Genomic DNA, 19196 nt, shown 5'->3' on the forward strand with positions numbered 1-19196 from the left:
ACCAGATTCAGGTGTGGCGGTGACTGATCTGAACCAGTGTCTGGAGGTGGTGATGGACTGCAGGAGGTCAGATAAGATGAAGCTGAATCCAGATACGACTGAAAATATTCCAAAGGGTTCAGAGTTTGCAACCGCAGCGGCTGGTGCCCCAGGCCCTTTAAATTGTCAGCAGAGCTCTGGGCAATGTGCATGATGTGGCACTGAGAGCTGGCAGGGGGAGGCTAGCCTCCAGTCCCGCCCCTTCCACCAAGGCCCCATCCCTTTTGGAAGAGTGACACTATCTTCTACGTCTTGCCCAAGGGCCCCAGTAATTCTGTGAGCCCCCCCTAGCTACAGCATTAAAGATAGCTATGCAAACATTCCTGCTTGGACTGGAGGTTGGGCTCTGAACCACAGGACTACTTTCCACACCATGCCAGAATTTCTACATGACTTTTTTAGCACCAAAACAAAAGCCTGAATCTGTAGACCTAGCCTCTGAGACTCTGTCACTGGGGAATTTTTCTCCACATGGAAATGCCCAGAGAGGCCTCTGTGAGGGTGTGTGTGTCAGGAGTAGAACTGAACAAATAATAAAAAGAAAAAAAACATGAAACAAAAACAAAGAACTAGTAACACACCCATAAATATTAATTCAATATTCTAGAGTTCATTTTGGCTGAGTTCGCGCCTGTTTTGCATTTAATTTCTGCAAATATTCCAGAAAATGTGTTTACTGAAGAAACAATCACTAAACCAGCCAATTGTAAACAAATATTTGTGAAAAGCTTTTTTCCGATTTCTAATACCAAATACTTACTCCAGAAATCAGATTCTAAGTGTTCCACTCGTCTAATCAAGGAACAGAAACTTACCATATAACCCTTGTCTCCAATCAGATGGCTTATATTTTAACAACAATCTGCTGACAAAGAATCCTTCAGAGAAATAAGGAATACATTGACAAAATCCCAATGTGTTCATTGGTAATTCAAAAATTCAAAAGGGGGTAGGGGAATTCATCAAGAAAATTATTCATTGACAATTATTCATCCAATTCTAGTCAGGAGAAAGGTCTGCCCTTGACATTTTCCAACTAGGGCCGTGAATTATAGTCCCAATCCAGGTCAGTAGTAGTCTTTCCGTTGAGTTCAATGAAGATCTGTCCTGGACTGAAAGCTAAGCAGGCGTGGTATCATCTGAGGTAAAATAGTTCAAACTATTTTTAAAAAATATAGAGCGACCGTCTGAAAAATAAAAAGGAGAGTAAAGAAATTACTTAACTGCTTTTTACATTTAACCTAATCACCTTACTGTTTCCTTGTGCTCCTCCCATTTCTCTGTCTGCCTTTGCTGATGTCGCTAGTCTCAGACTTAGATCGTAAGCTTTTTAGGGCAGGGACCAATCATTGTGCTCAGTATAATGAGGATTCATGGTTGGGGTATATGGGTGCTACCATAATAACTATAGGGAGAAATATAGTATATGCTATGGATTTATTTCTGTTCACTATAGGCAAGGATTGTAGGCCAGTTGCTTAAATTGAATACAAAAGCATCGCATAACTGGGTATTCATACATTTGTATAGTACCTTCAATTAGCATAAATCAAAGTGTTAAAAGAAAGAAGTCAGTTTAAGAGGCTAAAAAAAATTTCACTAAGTCCAAGCCAGGTGTCTATAATACGTTTCATTGATATTTACACAGAATCTATCTGAAAATTAAGGTGTCTTTTGTTGCCAAGGGTAGCAGATGTGTGTGCTTGACACTATTGCCAAAAAAAGTAAGTAAAAGAATAGGGTTTGGCTCCTTTGCTTTTTTAAAGGTTGATGTCTCTGCTGTCTGTATGTTCCAAAAAGAGTAGCAGCCAAATATCAAGAGATTTAAAATATTTTAATTTGCAAGTCTCTAGCTGCAGCTGATTATTCTTATTCTGTTTCACAATGAGTGAACTTCAGATGTAAAGAATTGCATTCCTTGTGTGCACATTTGGTTTTCATTAACAAAGAATATATGTGTACTGCCAGAAGTGGAACTCTTAAACCTAGCATAATAGCTTACAACAACAGCATTAGTAATACAGTTACTCACATGTCTTGTCAAAAGAAAAAGAAGTAGGTTAAGAGTGGCGAACATCTCACCTCAAGGTTACAGTTCAAATCAAAATCCAGAAACGTAATTGGACCTTGCTGATTCCCAGTTTGGTTGACTCAGCAGAGAAACCAAGGACTTTACGTGCTGAAACATTGAACTCTCAGTATCAGAAATAATTTCTGCAGGGTTCATGCACACTGGTTGGGGCTACCTAGGCAAATTTGCACTGCCACTATCTCTGAGTGTATCCACGCTTCAGGATACTCAAGCCCACATCTTTTAATTTACTATTTTATTTAAAAAGGGAGTGGTTTAAAATGTTTAATGCACATAAATCTGGAGTCACTAGGAGTTTTTTCATGGACTCCTATTATTTTCCATTTAAAAACTATTACTATGCTTGATTTTTTTTAAATACACTTTTCTTATTTTCTCAGACATTTAACAAGTGGCAGTTCTAAGCACATCTTAGAATTATGGATAAAGACGTACATATGTTAACAGGATCACTGACACTCCCTAAAGTACAGGAAAATTGCTAATCTTTGCAGGATCAGGACCCAATTAATTTACTGAATAGCACAAATACTGCCTACTATAGTACCTAAGCGTAACTAGGGGAACCCAAACATGCAACTTGCAGGTTTACACTCAAATATGAAAGTTGACACTTCATAAAATTTCCTTTCACATTTATGAGAACTGAGGCTGCAAAACATCTTGCCTCTTCAAGGGAAGGAAAATTAAAAGAGAAAATTGCATATCAGTACAATCACTTGTCTGGCTTTTTTACTCATTCTTCTCTTATTCCTGGCTATTAAGGCAATCACACTGGGTAGGTCAGTGTACGGTAGTTCTCCATATAAATTCCTCACCTAAACTCCATTGCTGTGTTTGATAATGCTATCACCTTCCTAGTGCCACAGCATTTATTTTTGCTTCTTTTTTTTAAGTAATTCAGGGTATTTGTTCAGATGACACACTATTTAAAAAGAAACCAACAAACCTCCAACTCCAGATACTGCAGAAACTATCATCTTGTGACCAAGAACTGCAAAATGCCCGAGGTAGGGAAACACTATTTATTCTTGTAATGGTTTTTATGAACAAATCAAATGAAGTGAGATGTTTCTGAAAATTTGATCATTTATCACCAAAGCATTTTCCCATCTTCTACTCATCAGTTCTGCTACCCACCACTGCTAGAAATATGTCTTGTGTAAAGAAATAGATAGACACAGACACACACGCATACAGAACAAGCGTCTTGCCCCACTTTGGATTTAAAGAGATGTGAGGTATGTTTAAACATTAATTTTCATTTTTTTAAATAGTTAAGCACCTGGTGCTATATGTGGCAGTGCATTTTAAGCCCTCCTTCTCCCCCAAAGAGAACAGCTGCAGTTCAGGTTACTGTTTTGGTTTCTTAAAAAACAATTGTAATGGGTTTAGAATTACAGCAAAATATACCAAAGATACAGTGAATTCCAAACTTGGATCGCTACAGTCATTTTCTGAGGCATTGGGTAAAGGTGGCCACCAAAAATAGTTTTAACCCTGACAAAGTGCTGGGTTGTGGTGATGGTTCTTTTGGTTTTTGGTGTCACAAAATATCACAAGGTAGTTTGGGGGTTCATGGGATGAAAGCAAGTAAAAATGCCAAAGCTTAAGAGAACTGTGCCAAAAATGTACAGCTCTATTTGCAAAAGCTTGGCAGCAGCACTTAACTGACAAAAATTACAATAGATCACGGCTTCCTTTCCAAGGCTGCTTTGCAAGAGAAGGATCATACATTGTATTTCGTAAGGCACTGAATGAAATTCATCATAGCTGAAAATATTCATGGGAAATCAATCTTAACAGTAAAACTACTTGTAGTTAGACACTGCTGGTGATGGGTAAAGCTCAAAAACTTCACAGAATCTAGGCATAAAAATCAAGTCAGGAATATCAAGAAAAGTTCTGATTTGAATAGAGCTGTCTTGCTCCTGGCAGACCTTTTCACTGGTTCATAGATTTTAAAGCCAGAAGGGTTGATTACGGTCATCTATGCAGGGGTGTGCAACCTGTGGGTCGTGACTCCCTCAGGGGTCGCGGCTGTCTTCTTGCAGCGCTGGACTGGCCGCCATTTTGTTTTCCCGGCTCATTATCCTATGTGCATGTTAATTGATGTTGCATTGGGATGAGGAGATTTTGAATGGTAAATAGCCTCAGGATGGCATGATTAAAATATCCTGATGCTGTCACACCAGAAATGTCCCTACAGATAACATTTAAAAGGTGGCAACCCACAATGCTCCTTTTCCTTCCCTTGTTGTTCCCATTCACCTCTCTTTTTGTTCATCTCAACCATATTCTTCTTCCACAATCTAATTCTTCCTGCTCTTCGACTATCCGTGTCAACACCTCAATGCGTAAGAACATCATCTTGACAGTCTCTCTGACTCCCACAGACCCTTTTCTCTTAAATGGTGCTCTGTCAGGTGAGTCTCTCTCACTGCCAGATTCTCATCAGCAATTTTCCCCCATCTTGTTTATTCTGGAATGTCTGTAGTTCCAAGGCACCCTAGAAAGCGTCAAATCTTTCTGACCTCAAGGAAGCTCTGGAACAAGAAAGTAGATAGCCCTGCCAAGTTTAGGAAATCTGCTGACACACCAACTTGGATTTCTTTAAGCTACGTAGTTATAGAATATGGAATTCTGGGATTTGTGTGTTGTGTCAAAGGTCAGAGTAGGTGACAAAAATGATCCTGTCTGGCTTTAGAAACTATGAAGCTGTGTCTATATGCAAGACTACCTTACAGAGCTACATTGATGCAGCTGTGCCACTGCAGTGTGGCTGGTGAGGATGAACTATGCCAACGGGGCGGAGGAGGGGCGGGACGGGAAAGGATGTTCTCTCATTGGCAAAATTACTCCACCTTGGCACGAAGCAGAAGTTATATCCACAGGAAAGCATCTCTAACCATCCTAACATCAGTATGGACAGCGCAAAACTTGTGTTGCTTAGGAACTGGCCTTTTTCATACCCCTGAGTGACGTGAGTTAGATCAACTTAAGCAGTAACTTTGACCTGCCCTTAGTCTGTTTTAAAAAGTTTCAGGTTTGATTTGAAACTGAAATTGTGAAATAATAGAAGTGTGAAATATATGGCAGTGAAGGAGACTGAGGGAAGGGTCTATTTTTGCAAAATGCAAAAACCACAACAAAAGGAAGAGGGTTAAAATAACCTCCAGTGTCCATTACAATGTTCTTTGAAAAAAACTTAATGATTTCATATTAATGGCTGGCTTGCTTCTAATGCAGGGGTGGAGAACCTCAGGACCAGGGGTGTAGCCAGACACAAACCCCATCTTGGTTTTCCATGAACCCCATCTTGTTCTCCCCCCCCCCCCCCGAGAGCAAGAGAAAGGCAGTCAGCCTTTGATGCCCTGGGAATGCAGGTGTGGTGCCTGTCCCTGACTCTACCATAAGCAGAAACCAGACAGTAAATGGGCTAGCTGACGAGTGGGAGGCCTCCCATCGCCGTGATGGCTAGTATCAGTAATTGACATGCCTGCACTGTCTCAGGAGAGGAATCTTCGCCCATCACATACCAGAGGTGCCCATTGTCTGCATCTTCCCAAGTGTGAATTATGCTTTGCACCCTTCGTGGGAAACTTAGCATTCAAAGCCATTTTTCCTAATTGGCCACTTGAGACCAGGAAGAAGCCCATGTGACCCAAGGCGTATAAAGAGGGTTTAGTTGCCCACCCCATTTGAGCTCCAATCACCTACACCTGCTGGCAGGTATTGATTGTCTCCCAAGGTCCATGGGACGCCCAACCTCGTCCTACTTCTTCCCGAGGGATTGAGAGAAAGACGCTGGCCACGCCAAGTCTGGAACACAGGGGTGAGAATTGTACCTGCAATGTGTTTTCTTTATGTGTACACTTTAATTGTCTCTCTGTTATAAGTTTAGTTACTTTAGTATAGTTTCTTAAGGCAAACTGCTTCATTTCTATTGTAAACTGCCTTTGGTAAGGTGATTTAGCTATAAACTTTGGGAATAAGTGGGATGCCCTCATTCACTTATAAAATATATATATATTGAACCAAGTTTCTTTTATTTTATTTTCTCTTTCTTTCTCCTATAAATAAGCCAGTGCATGTCAAGCTTCTGACTTGAACCTGTGCTGCTGTACCCGAACCGAACACAAACAAAAGAACTTCAGCCGGACAAAGGGATAGGTATAGGGAGAGCTTGGGCGTTTTGGATTGTGTCACTCCCAGGTGGCAGATCCATTGGGGCACCTCTCAGCCTCCCCAGGCTGCCCACTGCGAAGGAATCTTGGATTCTAGCAGCTAAAATCTGAGGTGTTATAAGCTCTCCCTATAAACTTATTGGGGAGCCCGTCAACCTCCTCCAGGTTGCCCACTGCAAGGGACCCCGGTCTCAGCAGTTGAAGTCTCGGGTGTATAGCGCACACACACACCGGGGCGTCTGAGAGCCTGTTGGCTGCCCTCTGCGACGGGACCCCGGTCCCAGCAGTAAAATCACAGATGTTAAACTATTTTTTCGGGGCGCCCTCCAGCCTCCTAGGCTGCCCACTTCAATGAGACTTTGCGTCTCAGCAGTTGATGAGTTGGGTGTAACACACACACACACACACACACACACACACACACACACTGCCCTGACCATTTCGGCTGACAAGGGTTCAGATGCAGCCCCCAACTTGCCTGGATTGGTTCCCTGAAACTCAGGCTCCCATCCCAGAACTGGGGAGCCCACACTGGCACTCTAGTCTGCCGCCCCCACAACCCGTTTCTCACTTGTGTGCAGCCCCCAACTGATTTTTCTGTAAGTCAGTGGCTCCCACCCCCAAAAAGGTTCCCCACTCCGTCCTAATGCATAGGGAAGTAAAAAAGTCAAATAAGACTCATCACATAAAGGTAGTTCAAAGACAAAGGACCGTAACGGTTTTCTGAAGAATGAGTTGGCTGTGAAAGTATTTCTTGCTCTGCCCTCATATAGCATAGCTATCAGACAGGCGGATCTGCTCAGAGATAATTGAAGTAGGATTTGTTAAAAGGCACTTTTAAAGAGGAGTCAAAAACATATTGTATATTAATGTATTGAAGGAGGTGATTTCTCAAATGTGTGTCTTTTCCCTTTATCTTTACTACTAGTGTGAGCAGAGATGGGTTTGAACTAGAATCTCACATCAGCCTCTGCCCTAAATTTCAGAAGGGCTCAGGATCAGATACTGCATTCTGAGCCTTACCCCCCACTTTTGTACTCAATTCAAAGCCAAGATGAAGAGGCTTTTGTTAGCCTTTTGAACTAGCTGGTATTCTTTCAGGGCTATCATTGTCATTCCCAAGTAGAATGTGCTGCAGTAGATGAGGCTGGAAATTGAGGTAGCTGAGGTAGGTAAGATATCCAACAGGTATCAGTTATTACTATTGGGGAATCCCTTAGAAGCAGACACACCAGGAGGACCCTGGTTTCTCAGTTGGTGTGCTGACACCTCCAAATGAGAACAAGCCCATGTTTTAGCCAGTCCCTTATGGTGCGCCCCTCTTTCCACCAATATCACTTGAATTTTGTCTAGTTTCAGTTTGCGTCAGTTGTACTTCATCCTGACACCAATGCTGGAATAGCAAAAAGGCTATTGGGAAGCTGTGCTATTAGCATTTGCTGTGAAGGAGATATAGACTTGGGTGTTGTCTTTGTACTGTTGCCTTTGGCACCCCCACATTGTCTCCCCACCTTCCTAAAAATGTTTTAGATCCATAAGCCATTAGACCAAATGTGTTCCTAAAAGAAAAGGAAATCCATTCCACAGCACACTGATATTCGGGGGAGGGGAAAAAGTGTTGACGGACTTTCTGGAAGCCTCCAGCTCACGGCAGTAGCAATTGTTTCCAGTGCTATAGTAATTTATTGATTTTGATTTCATAGCACTTACCAAAAATACAGGCATTTCCCACAAGCTAAACTTAAGATATTTAGCAGCAATCTTAAGCCCAATATTATGTTTAAAGTACATACCTTTCAGGAAGGACTGGAGAGAGAATGGTGAGGGCAGCCAAAGCATCAAAAGAATAGGGCTGCCCCCGTGTCCAGATGCTGGAAAATCCATGCAGATTCAAGGAAATTCCTGCACTTGGAGTTTAAAATTTGTGAAATTCTTTCAGTAACATATATTTTCCCACTTAGGAGGGGATGATCTGGGCCAGTTATCAGATAGAAAGACATCACCTATGATGCAAAACACACCAGCAGATGGGACGGCACATAGAAAAAAAACCCAATAATTGATAGCCAGGATTCAGAGAATTTCCTTATTGAATTTAGCCTTCTCCAAAAAAACAAAACAAAAAAAACCAAAAAAACCCCCACCACACACCCGACCACATCCTTCTTCTTGGGCTGTTTTTATGAACTCAGATTATATTGAATGAAACAATTTTTCTTATTCACAGTATCCACTAATAAGCCTTGCCATTCCTCTTTAAAGGCAGATCTGATTATTTCATAGATGTATTTATCTATTTATATGTCCCCTATCATTCTAGTATGGGAATACTTATTACTTGTACATTATAAGTAGGGCTCCAGAATATATCTTTTTAACCATTAAACTCCGAGAAACTCCCCAAATCCAAAAAGTAAAATCAGTGTTTATTCATTATTCCTTACAGTATATTCAAAATGAAAACCCTGAAAAATTCTGATTTTTGGACATTTATATAAAATGCAAAAGCTGCTAAAAATAACCCCCCAAAAATAAAATTAATGCCCCTGGAAAATAGAAGCCCTACATATAAAAAACACACAAGGTAAAATCCTGGTTCCATTGCCTGTCGATGATAAAATTCCCATTAACTTAAATGGACCAGGATTTTGCACACAATTCTTTGTTTAACACTGCATTATTTTAAAAAGCAGAAGTTAAATCCTAGGGAGGAAAACAGAAAGGAGCATAAACTCTGTTAAATTAAGTGTAAAATATAATTAGGAAGGCCAAAAAGGAGTTTGAAATACAGCTATCCAAAAACTCAAAATGTAATAGCAAAAAAAGCCTGCTAACCAACCAGTAGGGGCAGTGGGTGATGAAAATGCTAAAGGAGCACGCTAAGGGTGTGTCTAGACTAGAGGTTTTTTTTGAAAGAATGTGGCCTTTTTTCAAAAAAACTTCACCTGCATCTAGACTGTTTCTGCTTTCTTCCGAAATTAAATCGAAAGAACGCGGTGGTTTTTCAACAGTGGTAAACCTCATTTTATGAGGAATAACGCCTTTTTCGAAAGATTTTTTTTTAAAGATGCCTCCAGGAAAAAGCCCTGGTGGACACTCCTTCTAAAGTCCTTGCACCTCTATTGTTCTTGTCTGCAGCCATGTTTTAAAGTTTCAGATCCAATGCTGTTCATCCCACCACTCCATGATGAGACGGTCCTACCAGTCTGAACCGGTGTCTAGCCTCCAAAATTGCCTCACCAGCAAGAGGTTTGGTAGCAAGGCCATTGGTGCCGCAGCTTGGGTGAGGGGCTCAAGACTGGGTTCTGAGTCCAGATGGGGCACAAGCACCATGACGGTGTCATGGAGGTGCAGCAGAGTTTCCAGCATGACAGTGTGGGGCCATTGCCTGCCCAGGGGCAGTTCCAGCTCCATGGCAAAAAAAAAAATCAAAACCAGGAAAACCAACAAAAAAACCAAAGTGCTGTGCTGTCCAGGAAAGCAGGGCAATCACAGCACACACTGCAGACGCTTTGCTGTCCCTCTGAGAAGCAGGCAGTCTAGCTTCAGCAGCAGAGAAATGGCTGTCCAGGAGGATCCCTTCAAGAACACGTCTCTGCAAGGGGAATGCAGCAGCACCTGGAAGCAAATTCTGCCCCCATGCCCTGCTAGTAGTAGTTCCAGGTGCCCTTTTTTCGACAGAGCGTCCAGACTGCACTTTTTGGATCCGCTTTATGGAGTCTGGATGCTCTCTTTTGAAAGAAGCGTGTAGTCTAGAGGTACCTTTAAAGACAATAATGTAATTGCAGGGAAACTAAATAAATCCTTTGCTTCAGTCTTCACAGCTGAGGATACTAGGGAGATTGCCAAACCTGAGCCATTCTTTTCAGGTAACAAATCTGAGGAATTGTCCCAGATGAATGTGTCATCAGAAGAGGTTTGGAAACAAACTGATAAATTTAACAGTAACAAGTCACCAGACTAGATGACATTCACCCCAAATTTCTGAAAGAACTCTAATGTGAAATTGCAGAACTATTAACTGTGGTTTGTAACCTATCCTTTAAATCAGTTTCTATACCTAATGACTGAATGATAGCCAATGTAATGCCAATATTATAAAGGGTTCTAGAAGTGATCCTGGCAATTACAGACTGGTCAGTCTAACATTAGTACCAGGCAAAGTAGTTGAAACTACAGTAATGTTGAATAGAATTGTCAGATACATAGATGAACATAATTTGTTGGGGAAAAGTCAACATGGTTTCTGTAAAGGGAAATCATGCCTTACTAATCTGCTGGAGTTCTTTGAGGGGGTCAACAAGCATGTGGATAAAGGAAATCCAGTAGATATAGTGTACTTAGAGTTCCAGAAACCTCACCAGAGGTTCTTAAGTAAAATAAGCTGTCGTGGGATAAGAGGGAAAATCCTCGCATTGATTGATAACTGGTTAAAAGACAGGAAACAAAGGGTCGGAATAAATGGTCAGTTTTCAGAATGGGGAGAGGTAACTAGTGCTGTCCCCCAAGTATCCATACTGGGACCAATCCTCTTCAACATATTCATAAATGATTTGGAAAAAGCGGTAAGCAGTGAGGTGGCAAAATTTGCAGAGGATACTAAACTGCTCAAGATAGTTAAGTCCAAAGCAGACTGTGAAGAGCTTCAAAAAGATCTCACGAAACTAAGTGATTGGGCAACAAAATGGCAAATGAAATTTAATGTTGATAAATATAAAGTAATGAACATTGGAAAAAATAATCCCAGCTATACATACAATATGATGGTGTACTGAGTCACAGACCGTAACATGGCTGCCCTCTGACTTGGAAGAGGAAGTGCCCTCTAAGACCCCTTGCTGGGCCAGTCCAGCCTCCCGCAGCCCCACCCATAGGAATTCAAAGGTCAGGGCTAACTGTATAAGAGCAGAGAACTCAGTCAGAGCCAGGCTGACGACCAGGGCAAACGCTCGGTTCCCGTTCCCACCTCGAAGGGCTCAGTTGCTCCAACCCCAGTCAGAAAACTGGGTTGGGCTGCCAGGACTGCTGCCTACTTCTGAGCCCTGGTCCGGTCTGCCAAGGCCCTGGCTGCTGCCTCCCAAGGAGACGCCAAGCCTGCCAGGACCCTCGCCAGGCCCCAATGCCTGAGCCGGCCTACATGGACACCTGCCGGAGCCCAAACCCATGAACACCCTGCCAGCTCCTCCATTCCCTGCCGACCCGTCGGAGCAGACCAGAGCTGGGTAAGCCCTCCGTGGGACTTTGGAAGTGGCCCAGCGACAGCCGACCCTGGGACGGCTGAGGAGATGGAGGATGGGTAGGCAGTGTGTCATGGTCTGGAACCCCTCTGACCCCTTTACCAAGTTGGCGTGTAACAGGCCGGATCCCTGCCGACTCGGTGGCTGAAGGGCGGCCACAGTTAGGGCCGTGGGCCAGGATGCAGTGGAGTAGGAAGGACCCTTATGCCCCTCCGCTACCATCCTTGCCCTTGGATAGCAGGTTCCCCAGGTGGGAGTAAAACCCCTGTGCTTGATGGCTTTCCAGAAATGAGGAGATCCAATTCCTGCCTGGCCGGGTCTCGGCTGCACTGCGTTCTACTACACCGCCAGTGGTAGCCATTTGTCGCCCTGACCCAGGGCTGCGCCTTAGACTTTGGACTCTTGTCCTTTGTGTGTGTTAGCCCCTTATCTGTTTGCCCCGCCCTGACCCAAGGGCCCTACAAATGGTCTCTCGATCTAAGGCTTGGCCAAGGCGTTCCGCACGAACTAGTGGGCACCTGATGGAGTTAGCAGGGCCGCTCAATAACAGTGGACCCTGTACATGGACCGTGGACAGATGGGGACTAATTTAGCTATAACTACTCAAGAGAGAGATCGTGGAGTCATCATGGATACTTCTCTGAAAGCATCCACCCAATGTACAGCAGCAGTCAAAAAAGCAAACAGAATGGAAGGAATAATTAAAAAAAGGTTAGAGAATAAAACAGAGAACATCATCTTGGCTCTATATAAAACCATGGTATTCCCACATTTTGAATACTGAGTAAAGATGTGGTTGCCTCATTCAAAAAAGATATATTGGCATTGGAAAAGGCTACAAAAATTATTAGGGTTTTGGAACGGGTTCTATACGAAGATAGATTAAAAAGACCGGGACTTTTCAGCTTAGAAAAGAGGAGACTAAGGAGGGATATTATAGAGGTCTTTAAAATCATGGCAAGTATGGAGAAAGTGAATAATGAAAAGTTATTTACTTGTTCCCATAACATAAGAACTAGGGATCACCAAATGAAATTAATAGGTAGCAGGTTTAAAATAAACAAAAGGATGTTTTTCTTCATGGAGCACTAGTCAACCTGTGGAATTCCTTGTGAGAGAATGTTATGAAGTCAGGACTTTAACAGGATTCAAAAAAGAACTAAATAAATTCATGGAAGTTAGATTCATCAGTACTTATGAGCCAGGATGGGTAGGAATGGTGTTCCTTGCCTCTTAGTCAGAGGCTGGAAATGGATGACAGGAGAGGAATCACTTGATGATTACCTATTCTGTTCACTCCCTCCCCTCTGGGGCATCTTGCATTGGCCACTGTTGGAGGACAGGACACTAGACTAGACTGACCTTTAGTCTAACCCTGCATGGCCCTTCTTATGTTATGGTCTTGTGTTCTTTTGTATTTTTGTTTACATAAGGCATTTTTATCCAACACAACAATGGTAGTTTTGGAATTACTCTACCGCTGCAGCTCCCATTTCCTGAATGGTCATAGAGGACGATTTCCAAGAGAAATCACAATACCTTTTCACAATTGCACACTAGATATTTTAAAATTCTGGTCACCCACATTCTAGTGGGAAACAAGCTGCAAATTCATTCATGAGCTGGGTTGGTAAAAACATCCTCTGAAGTAGTTTCTAATTCATCAGCTTGAATTTCAGCAATTTTTAACTATTTTACATTTGAGTTCACTAGACAATCCCACTTCATACCTGTGTGGATTAACCCTACATCTATGTTCCAGAAATTGGCACGTGTGCAGACTTTTTCAATTAACCATTTGTACTGCAAGGCTAGAAAACCAGTTTGTCCCTTTTCAGCTTGTCAGCAGCTGACTGCCACATAGCTGTGGCTCCATACGTTTGCAGTGTCTTGGCCCTTATATTTAAACAACAGCACATTCTGAACGAGTTATGTGGTATTTCCTTTTATTTCTCCCAACGTTCCCAACATCTTAATCAATTATTTTGACCAAATAAATCTCTATGCCAAACCTCTGGCAACAGTGCCTAGTGTGATGAATTGTGCTTTGGGCTAGGAGCCTGGAACTCCTTAGTTCTAGTTGTAGCTGTGCTAGTTAGGCCACACAGTATGTAACCCCTCTGCCTCCTTTTCCTACCAATCCAGGGCCACGGACAGGAAACCAGATCGCCTTTCTAGTTCTTCGTCTTGGGTCTACGAACAATGCACATCAGGAATTCCACATACTGATTACACATCATGAATTGCAAATAGTGAAATGCATTTGGCTGTGATTATTCCTCCGGGCTATTCAGTGAACGCTTACAAATAACTAGTACATGCTTAGAAATCAGGAGCCAGATTCTTAGCTAGTTGTAAATCACTGTAGCTCATTTGTGCAACTAGAGTGAATTACACCGAGGCTCTGGTCCTCGGCCTAATTCATGATGGCCTAATTTTATTGAATTGTTTTGTTCTACATATTTTATTTCACCAGCTCACCTGCAAAACTGGATTTTGAACCCAGGCACGACATCGCATAGAACCTCGGTTTCAATCCTGCTGAGAACTGAAATGTTTCAGAACCAGAATTTTGTAATGGAATTGACGTGCCAGAAAAGAGCAGACAAGACTTGTAAATAAACAAACACTGGGTGAGAGAAAGGGTAGTTTCATTAGAAAAGTCCTTCCATACAATAGAAAACTAAAGACATACGCCCCCCAAATCAATCCAAAGAATACTAGGAGATAGAGCTGAATTAGAGGTAAAAGAAGCAAAGCAGGGACACAGTCTGGAAGGTCAATTGATAAAATAGGTAGCAAGCACTGAACCAACACCAATCAATACGGCGCAGTATGAACCAACTCACAGCCTGATAACCACATCACATCCATTTTATGGTACCATCTATCACAGGAACAGCGGGAAGCAGTGGCAATTCAGCTCACTCCACACTCCAGTGGACTGGCTTCACTTGAGGCTCCCAGCATGTTAGGCTGACAGTAAGGGGCATATGGTAGCAGGACTACTACGTAGCAAGGGAGAGTGAAACTGTTCCCAAACTGAGCTGGCAAATGAATAAACACAAATCTGTGTTGGAGCATCAGGATAAAGGGAAAGAAACATGCTCGACAAAGCCATTAGGACTCAGAACCAAATCAAAAGAATTCCATCAGAGCCACCTACACAGATGAGGAGAGGAGGAAAAAAGACATCAGCAGCAAACAGAAGGAGAGAGGCAAGATTGAAGAGAGGAAGGGAGAACAAAGAGACTGAGAATCAGTAATAAAGATTTTGGGAAACATCAGGCAGGGAAGGGGACAGAATATAATGTTAATATAGAGTTGAAAACAGAAAACTGAAGATTTTAGAGTCTGGCGTTTTGTTATTTGTGCTTTCTCATGCACCTCAGAAGTTAGCAACTATCACTATATGAAACACAGGTAGGTGTATATACTTGGTGACCACTTCCCAAAGCAAAATCACAATGCAAACCACTGCTAAGGATATTGGGATCTCTATAATGAATGCAATTTGCTACCCATGTGGCAGTCTGCACAGCAGACATCCTTGCAACATTCCATCTTAACCCTTAATAAGCTGCAAATATTTAGATACACCTTCTAGGATAGCAGTATAGAAAAGGCTAATGCTCTCTGCATTAATGACTAACCCTGGGAGTGACTAACAAAGTGGGGTTTTGCCCATGAAAGCTTATGCCCAAATAAATCGGTTAAGTCTTTAAGATGCCCCAGGACTCTTGGTTGTTTTTACTGGGAGCAAATATATTTCAGGCCTGCATTTCTTGATCCTCCATTCTCAGACAATGCTTTGAATACGGTCCCTTGTTACTGAAGAATCTGAGACAATTAAACCCTTCATATATGGATCCCTTTAAAAAAAAATCAAAGCTATGCAAAACCTAAAAAATGACTGACTCGTTATTCATTTTCTATAAAGAGATAAAACCAAGATTATTTAGCTCATTTGAGAGGACATAAAGATGTCTCACATTTAGGGTTTGTTAGTTTTTTTTTATTATTATTATTAGTTCATTGCAAACATCTCTCACACCTTCATCTGTATGAATTAGAAGTAGGTGTATCACTTGTGTAAACTTACACACATTTCATAGTCACTAATAAATCAAGCCTCACTACAATTAAATGATGTCCTATACCCACAACTTTTAAGATCATAATTCAACCTTAAAGCAAGATTTTTAATCATTGTTTTTACTCTCAATAATAACAATGCTATATAATTTATGGAATAAGCTCACCGAGCAATAAAGAGTGACTATAGTTACAGAAATTTGATTAAATAAATTGCTGCCTACATTACAGATGTTATTTCTCCAAAAAATAACCAATCATCTCAGTAAACTGCAAACACAAGTGGCTGTATATAATAATGCCAGACTATAAGACATCTTTTGTTATAAGGATTCAATCCATGGTTAGTTCTATTGTGAACATCTGAAAGTTAATGTCTGAAAGCAAACCAACATTAGTTCACGCGGAAGGGGAAAACATTACATATGCCTTCCTGCATGGCAGTGTAAGTATATATTTAGGAGAAAGTCTGCAGTTTGGTGAGAAATAACGCACTGCATATTTTACACTGCACCCAGATGAAAAACAGATTCCAGTGCAGATGATTATCTTGATCCATGAACAGGTTTTGTTTGCATTCTCACTTTATTCCATGCAGTTTGAAACAAGAACATTTTGCTGCATGTGGTTGTTTTTTAACTTTCATTTATCTCCATTATTTTACCATTCTATGTGCTGATAACTTGCTGTGTGTGTTTCAAGATTATGTTTGGTTTAGTTTTTGTTGTTGTTGTTTTGTTTTTTCAGTGCCCTAGAAAACAAAACCTCAAACTCCAATGAGGTTAATTCATCACCTCGAAGCTTAGTAAGGATTTCATGTTGCTGCAAATAATGCCAATTTATAGTTACACACACACAAAAGAAGTTCAATCATATTTCTATGTAAAAGCAATTACAGCCAATAGCATTGCAAAATCATGCTAGGTATAATTACGATTTTGTACATGCACATATCTCAGTTGTAAAACCCTTGCTCTGACAATTGAACAATTTGCTTTTTCAGCAACCCTGGCAAGACTTTGGTAGATCTTACATTGTGAAAAACATTTTTTTTTTTTTTTTTGGCCCCTGTGTTACTAACACTGTATTATTCTATAGCTCGTCAAGAAAGCTGCTTGTTACCATGCCAGTGAAAGGTTTTAGTTTCTTGTGTATGTGGACAAAGCTCACCCAGATGTGCTGAATTCTTCCTAAATCAAAGCTCTGGGGCTAAGTCTAGACTGCAAGCCTCTTTCGAAAGAGGCTTTTTGGAAAGAATCTTTCGAAAAAGCCTCTTTTGAAAGAGAGTGTTTAGACTGCAACCTCTTCTTTTGAAAAAGTGAGCCGTTTTTTCGAAAGAGAGCACCCAGGCAGTCTGGATGCTCTCTTTCGAAAAAGCCCTGTTTGCATTCAAGAACGCCTTTTTTCGAAAGAGCACTTTCGAAAAAAGGCATTCTTCCTCGTGAAATGAGGAGTACCACTGTCGAAAGAAAAGCCGCCTTCTTTCAATTTAATTGAAGAACGTGACTGTAGTCTAGACGCAGGTGAAGTTTTTTCAAAAAAAGGCTACTTTTTTTTACAGCACATACTTCATCTATTTGATGATACACAAAGGTAGTTTTCCTTGTTCTCTCTTCACTCTTTTCTCTCTGCATATTGTTACAAATTGGTCTGGGTGAGTAACTGCCTCACTTTTTCTATTCCTGGAGGAGTATTGCTCCTGGAATTTCCCCACCTCACACTTTGCCACTTTCAGTTCAGTTCTATAAATGGTGGGATCTTATCGAGAAAGGGACAAAAAACCGCCCTCCAAAAAACCACCCAGCAGCAGAGGGTTCCCAGTCATAAAATATATTGTCTCTAGCTTACTCTGAATTTACTTAAGGCTCAGAGTATACACACTTTACACCACGCCAGTCCCATCTCTGGAAAGGACTGCAATTAAACTGCAGAGACAGATCTTAGGTGTGGGTTTTTTTCCTTTCTGGTGATATTTTCAATCTTTCCATCCCCAGATAGCACTGTGATAGTGGTTATCTGGGTCAGAATTTCTATGGCCCACAAACTCCATAGTACCTAAGCACTCTGTAACATTAATGAATCCTTCCTGAAAACACACTTCTTTCAGCCATCCTTCCACTAATAACTGTTTTCTCCTGTGCTTCCCTTTGTTAAAAACAAACAAAAAACCCTAGGGATCCACGTCTAACCACCATATTGCATGATTAATATGTAATAGCTCTTCCCCATCACCTCTGTCCACAATATCGTAAAACCCAGTGTGAAATCTTTGGGGCAGGGACTGTTTCCTCTCCTATTTGCCTCTGAAATACCAGGCACATGTATGGCACAGTAGAAATAAATAATGGCAATGACTCACATTTTTCTTTTCATCCTCTTATTGATTAACCTTTAAGAGAGCTTAACATATAGCCAAAAAATAAGGGAATAAGGGCATTCCTCGTGAATAATCCCCCTCTCCTATACGCTGAGAACAGCATTTTTGGAGAGGTCAAAAATAATTACCAAAGCCTGTGCTTGCACTTGAGTATCTAAGGCTGGCGCTAGTTAAATATCTTTCCAGGTTTCTTTTCCCTGTTTAATTTTATCAAATATGCCTCCACCTACAAGTTTTAGTCAAGTAATTAACCCAGAAATTTGCCTATTCCGATGAAGCGTGTGAAATAGTGCACCAAACGCTGCTTCTATGTGCTTGTCTATCCATTCTTGCCTGGTGTTTATTTTAGTCTGGAACTCCCACACCACAGACAGGGGTGGGATCGTCACCATTCTCAATGCACCAAGAAGCTCAGTGTCACTTACTGTGAAAGGAACAAGAAAATGTGCATCAGCTGCTGTGTCTGTTGTGATAGAATTGGCTACTTTTATTTTTAATTTAATTGAATTTGTAAGTTTGGTATTTGTTATTAAATTTACAAATGAGTTATTGGTGGAAAATTAAGCCACTGTTTTCTATCCAGCCAAATCTTTACTGGGGATGCCAATCCTTCTATTGACGAATTCTTGATTCAGAGCAAATTTATATATGAATTATTATTGTCATGTTTAAGTTCCCGTAAAAGATTATATTTACCGTCTGCTTTTGTCAGCCTTTCTTTTCTTTGTGGATATTTTGGCAAGGAGATCATAAGAACAGCCATGTTTTTTCAGATCAAAAGTCTACCTATTCCAGTATCCTGTCTTCTAACAGTGGCCAGTGCCAGATGCCCCAGAGGGAGCGAACAGAACAGAGAATCTTCAAGCAATCCCTCTCGTCATCCATTCCCAGCCTCTGACAGAGGCTGGGGATGCCATTCCTACCCATCCTAGCTAATAGTGATCTAACCACCATGAATTTATTTAGTTCTTTTTTTAATGCCGTTGAAGTCCTGGTCTTCACAACCTCCATTAGCAAATAGTTTCACAGGTTGACTGTGCACTGCATGAAGAAAAACATCCTTTTGTTTGTTTTAAATCTGCTACCTATTAATTTCATTTTGGTGATCTAGTCCTTATCTTATGGGAACTAGTAAATAACTTTTCATTATTCACTTTCTCCATACTTGC

At 41.3% G+C, this 19196-nt stretch overlaps 1 long non-coding RNA gene across 2 annotated transcripts in view; it reads right to left on the reverse strand.

Annotated features, from left to right (window-relative positions):
• Positions 1–411: 411 nt before the first annotated feature.
• Positions 412–19196, reverse strand: part of LOC142826760 (uncharacterized) — a 109941-nt gene continuing 91156 nt past the window's right edge. For both annotated transcript variants that reach the window (XR_012900992.1, XR_012900993.1), the window contains exon 3: positions 412–1226. This is a non-coding gene — a long non-coding RNA (uncharacterized LOC142826760). The remainder of the gene's footprint in view (positions 1227–19196) is intronic.

This window comes from Pelodiscus sinensis, chromosome 2 (assembly GCF_049634645.1).
Source record: "Pelodiscus sinensis isolate JC-2024 chromosome 2, ASM4963464v1, whole genome shotgun sequence".
NCBI classification, from domain to species: Eukaryota; Metazoa; Chordata; order Testudines; family Trionychidae; genus Pelodiscus; species Pelodiscus sinensis.